At 38.9% G+C, this 6354-nt stretch overlaps 1 pseudogene; it reads right to left on the reverse strand.

Annotated features, from left to right (window-relative positions):
• Positions 1 to 4110: 4110 nt before the first annotated feature.
• Positions 4111 to 5043, reverse strand: LOC123809937 (annotated as a pseudogene).
• Between the last annotated feature and the right edge of the window lie 1311 nt (positions 5044 to 6354).

The raw sequence follows: 6354 nt of genomic DNA on the forward strand, positions 1-6354 counted from the left end.
TATTGGCATACAGGGAGGAACTGAAGCATCAGGGCAAGAACTGGGGGACAGCTTTCTCCCAGACAGAACTGTAGGAGTGGCCATTGTTCTTTTTCTGAGGCCTTCCATCCCCTACCCACAGAGCCACATTGTGGTGGCACTATATCCAAGACTCCATCAACCTGGTTCATACAGTTTGCCCCACCCTGCCTCATCCAATTTAGGGGGCCCACCCAAGCTGTTATCAGTAGCTTTTCCATATGAATGGGTTGGCTTGGTGCAGGCTTCAGACCTTCCTAAATCCAATCAAACAAGCAACAGCTGAGCCCAGCCCCTGTGCCTCTTGCTAAGTGGCCCCAGGCCTGGGACTAGCAGTAGTCACCTGCAGATCACTTTATAGCTTATGGCAAGAGGCCCCAGACAGAATACAGATGGTGACTGGCCTTGGCCTGCGCCACCTGAGAAACCCCAGAGCCTGTGCACCCAGTGGACAATTACAGATCACATCAGAGCACCACTACTCAACCACCTCCAAAAGCCATGGAGGGAGGTGATTGGTGGTGGCCAGTGGTCACAGCCAGTCCTACCAGATGACTGGCCTGGGTAAATCCCTCCCACTGACCTGCTGACAGCAATCAGGACTCAACTATAAGAGGAATACATAACCCACACAGAGGGTACACCTCAAGTACCCAGCTTGGGTGATAGGAGAGTCTGTGCCACTGGACCCTACAGGACACCTATTATGTTAGGCCACACTACCAAGACAGGGAAACAATGCAGCTCTACCTAAAACATAGAAACAAACACAGGGAGGCTGCCAAAATGAGGAGACAAAGAAATATGGCCCAAATAAAAGAACAGATCAAAATTCCAGAAAAAGAATTAAATAAAGTGGACATAAGCAATGTATCAGATGTAGGGTTCAAGACACTGGTTTAAGGATGCTCAAGGAACTCATGGGTATTTCCACAGGATGAAAATGATCCAATCAGAAATGAAAGAAATAAAGAACAATTTACAGGGAATCAACAGTAGAGTGGAGAAGCCTAGAATTAAATCAATGATTTAGAACATATGGAAGCAAAAGACATGTAATCAGAATAGTAAGAAAAAAAGAGAATCTAGCAAAAGAAGGATAGTGTAGAGGATCGCCTGGGACAACTACAAGCATTCCAACATTCACATAATAGGGGTGCCAGAAGGAGAGGAGAAAGAGCAAGAAATTTAAACCTATTTGAGAAAAAATAATAAAAGAGAACTCTCCTAATTTGGTGAAGGAAGTAGACATACAAGTCCAGGAAGTACAGAGAGTCCCAAATAAGAGGGACCAAAGAGGGGCACAGCAAGACACATTATAATTAAAATACCAAAGGATAAAGATAAAGAGAGAATCTTAAATGTAGCAAGAGAAAAGCAGATAGTTACCTCCAAAGGAGTTTCCATATGACTGTCAGCTGATTTTCAAAGGAAACTTTGCAGATTAGAAGGGATTGGTAAGAAGTATTCAAAGTGATGTAAAGCAAGAATCTTCAACCAAGATTACTTCAGCCACCAAAGCTATCATTTAGAGTAGAAGGGCAGATAAAGTGCTTCCCAGATAAAGCTAAAGGAGTTCATTATCACCCAACCATTATTATATGCAATATTAAAGGGACTTATTTAAGAAAAAGAAGATCAAAAGTATAAAATGGCAGAAATACATATCTATCAGCAATGGAATCTGAAAGGCAATCTAAGCAAACAAACAGAACAAAAACAGAATCATAGATATGGAGAACATTCTGATGGTTTCCAGTTGGGTGGGAGGTTTAGGGAAATGGGGGAAAAGGTGAAGGGATTAAGAAGTACAAATTGGTAGTTGTAGAATGGGCAGGGGGATGTTAAGAGCAAATATTGGAAATGGAGTTGCCAAAGAACTATATGCAGGACCCATGGACATGAAGAAAGAGGGGGTTGGGGAATTGCCAAAAGGAGTGTTGGGTGCTGAGTGGAGGGGGGAAAGGTGTAAAAATTGGGACAACAATAACAGCTTAATGAATACCATATAATAAAAAAGATTAAAATGACTTTCAATGCTTTCTCCACAGTACTTAGCATTGAGCTTTAACATGATTATAAAACTCTTCTTGATCTCTTTTATCATCTCTCCAGCTCCATGTCTTGCTCTTTTCCCTTTTACAAACTCAATATCCAGCATAGTGCCCAGCACCCAATGGGAGGCTCAATCAATAATTGTTTAATGAGAGGGTGAATTAATTATCACAGCTACACTGATTTGGTTAGGTTCCCTGCACACTTTTTCACCTCCTGGCCTTGGTTATGTATTCTACCTCCTAGGACACTGTCCTCCAACCTCATGTCTATTCACTCTGCTGAACAACTTCTTTGCATTTATTAAGTTCTGTTTTTGATGCTTTTTTCAGTAGAAACCTTTTCCTGACCCAGCAGGTTTTTGTAGTGTGTCCCTGCAATGTGGTTTCATAGTACCCTGTGCCTCCATTATTTTATTACTGGTAACACTGTGTAATAATTTTGTGCTACTTCCTGGGAAACTATAAATATTCCTAAACTGTATGAAGACAGGAATTGGGTCTCTTTATTCATCATTGAAGCCACCACAACTATCAACATGCCTGATACATTACTTGGGCTTGAAAATATTTGTTGATTAATCAGTGAAATAAGAAATGAAAATGATAGATTTATTCTAAAAATGCTTTGTGTGTAGATGGAGACATCTATTTAAAAAATAGATTTTAACAATAAAATGTAACCGAAAAGCACACTGATTTACAGAGAACTGTAACATAACCTGCTCACATCCATAAGATAATAAAATGTGGTTGAGATCAGGGAGAATATCAAGGTAAACTCATTGATTATATGGTGAGAGCTGTAGTTTCAAACTTTTCTCATCCTCAGTGAAAGTAGGAGCAAAAACAAATTGTGGTTGCCCAAGAGTTCTCACCAGAATTCTTAGACTCACAACAGATAAATGTAGGAAGGAATTCCCTAGCTTCCAATGTTACCTTTTTGCTCTTCATTTTATTGAATTTATTTATCTTTCTTTATACTTTCATTCATTTAATATTTATCATGTACCAGATATTGAGCTACCTTATAGAAACTATTATTATATAGCAGGCAAACACTTAGCAGGATATGACTGTATTATTTAATAAGTAGAAATTCCTGTATTACATCAAAATGTTCAGCAAAGAAACATGAATAGAGGACTCATGGGGATGGACAGTGGGGGGGGGGGATTGAGTGTGGGAGTGGGGGAGCAGGGTAGGGCTGAACAATGGGGAAAAGGTGGGACAACTGCAACTGAACAAGAATAAATAAAAAATGTTCTTTTATTGGATCATTACTCTTTCTTATGGACTATCAGCATACAATGAGTGACAGAGCAATAGAAAATTGTTTTAAAACATCCTAGAAGATTTGGAAACATGATATAATCTTCATTTCCTACCCCTCCGAGGTTAAATTGCTGATGCTTTCATAGCCCTAAGGTAGTTTTATATTACAATATAGCAGGCAACATATGACAATCAATTGTGATGTATAAAAACAAGGACAGTTATTAATGAAAAAATATTAGATTTTTAGTTATAGATAAAAAACTAATATATACATTGTATCTAGCACAGTCCCTGACTCAATAAAATTCCTGTCATTATTACCTGGCAGTTAATAGTAGTTAAGGGCATGATCTGGGAGACTGGTCAGTTTTACTTATTGGCTTTTTGATATATCTGTTTTGATACCTTTGGCTTTTCTGTCAATTTCCTCACCTGCAAAGTGATGATAACAGCAGTGCCCACCTTCTTGGATTGTTACAGAGATTAGTGGTCAATAGCAATAAAATTTCATTATTTCTTTAATTTGTTGTTAGAAGGAAGGCCTGTGACCCATACACATAGTTGAAGCTAGCAAAACTAATCCCTGATGTGGAAGTATTTTTAAATATGCAAAGAATGGTCCTAGGTTATGTTTTTCTCTCTTGCATCCATTTTTGCTTCTCTCTGCAGAATCTATGATTTATCACAATTATTTTTTTATTCCATAAGTATTTATTGCTGAGATCATCCAAAATATTCCTTTATCCTTACCTCACTTGAATCACTGTTGGGCTCCTGCACATTTATTTGTCACCTGAAATAATTTCCTAATGGCATCCTTCATCTGGGAATTGCTTAAAGTATAGATTAAAAGATTTAACATGGGTGCTATGATAGTGTAGCATACAGCAGCTGCTTTATCAATTGATAGTGTAGCTGCAGGTCTCATATATACAAATATGCAGGGCACAAAAAATAAGATGACCACTGTGATGTGGGAGACACAGGTGGAGAGGGCTTTGCACATCACCTCTAAGCTGTGTTTTTTAGGAATGCAGAATGACCACATAGGAGACCATCATGAGGAGGAAGTTTAACAGACAGATGAATGCATTGTTGGCAGCAGCAAATAGCCCTAGTGTGTGGGTATCAGTGCAGACAAGATTCAGCAAAGGGTTCTGATCACACATATAATGTGATCTATGGCATTAGAGCCACAGAAGGGCAATCTGAAGGTGAAGAGAATCTGTACAGTTGCATGAAGAAAGCCTCCCACCCATACTACCCTCACTAGCAGGCCACTTACCTGCTGGCTCATGTTGGTTGTATAGTGCAGGGGCTTGCAGATGGCCACATAATGACCATAAGCCATTACAGTAAGCAGAATGCCCTCAGCACCTCCAAAAAATGTTCCCTGAAGATTTGAGTCATGCATCCATTGAACAGGGTGATCTTCTTTTCATGAAGCGAATCTACAATAAGTTTGGGGGTATTGACAGGAGAATAGCAGACATCAATAAAGGAGAGATAGGCAAGGAAAAATTACATGGGAGATCCCAGTGTTCGGCTGGCATTGATGGTTACCACGATGAGCACATTTCCTACCACAGTGTTGGCAGAGATGAAAAAACACAACAAATATGACTTTCTGCATCTTTGGATTCTCTGTGAGCCCCAGTAGAACAAACTCAGTCACATTCCTTCTGTTCTCCATGTATTTCATGTGACAGTTAATTACATTACCTGAAAAGAAAATTATTTTTATTAATGAAAAGTTTAATTCATTAAACTTTCTATTCTAGTATAGAATAAATTCTTGGTTTCTATTAAGTTGTGAATTCTTCTTAAAGCTCTGTATGTATGAGTGTGTGTGTGCGTGTGTTGGAAAGAGAAGTTTTGAGTTCTTGAAGATTACTCAAATTGCCTCCCAGGCTCTGTCTTTGTTAGGATTACAGACATGAGGAACTTCTGTAAAGACACAGGCAAGAGACCAGGTGTACACACTCAATCATCCCAGATAAGCAAGGATCTAATTAGAAGTAGTATATTTCACACATAGGGGCAGCCAAGCCTGAAAAGGAGGTAGTCAATGGATGTAAAGTCTATAAAAGCTTCAGATTTTTTTCTTTAATCTCTAGGAAATGGGGAACTATGAAAGATTATTGAGAATATATGTGAATGGAAGGGTGAAGGGGAATGTGAAGAAGGGAGAATCTTAGATATTATTTAAGTAAAAGATCTGTGTGCATTTTGGATGCAATGGACTGAGGTTCAGTAAGGGTGTGAAGGTAGACTCAGGAATCTTGGGTGCATAATATTTATAGTAGTTGAATAAGGAATAACAGCACATTGGTGATAGGAATGTAAAGAGTGGAGCTAGTTAAAAGTAGTTATAATGCATGTTTCCTAAATTCAATGACTTTGTAAGAGCTAATAATATATACTTTAAAGTGATGGATTGCTATGTGCATAGTATAGTAGCAGATGCTTTGCACACAAGATCCTTTTTAATATAATAACAACCTGTATGGTTGGTATAGTAGCATTCATTTTGCAGATGGAACAATCTCAGAGACTAAGGTAGATAATTACAATGATGATAATATTGACTAAAACATACTGAACACTTCCTGTGATTTGTATTTTTTGCAGGCATTTGATTATCACTACAAACCTACAAAATGGTTACTACTGTGTTATGTTTATTTTATGCACTAGGACATGAGCATAGAGAAGTTAAGGATTCTGTCAAGAACAAGTAGGTAATAAAGGGCAGAGTGAAGACTGTCAGGATGGGCGGGGTAGGGCAAAATGGCATTTGGATTACAATAAAAATGGCGGCTGGACTACAATCAATCATGGTGGCTGAACTACAACCCGGAAGAGATGGCTGATGTCAAACCAGGGTGTGAGGGAAACCAAGAATGATATGTTGCCACTTTGTTCACAAGGGACCAATCCCTGGCTCCCATGGAGAGCCAACCCAAAATAAAACCCTGACATTTTCCCTGCTCATCTTGGCTTT

The sequence above is a fragment of the Phyllostomus hastatus genome, unplaced genomic scaffold, assembly GCF_019186645.2.
Source record: "Phyllostomus hastatus isolate PE091 unplaced genomic scaffold, TTU_PhHast_1.1 phas_scaffold_585, whole genome shotgun sequence".
In the NCBI taxonomy this organism is placed as follows: Eukaryota; Metazoa; Chordata; class Mammalia; order Chiroptera; family Phyllostomidae; genus Phyllostomus; species Phyllostomus hastatus.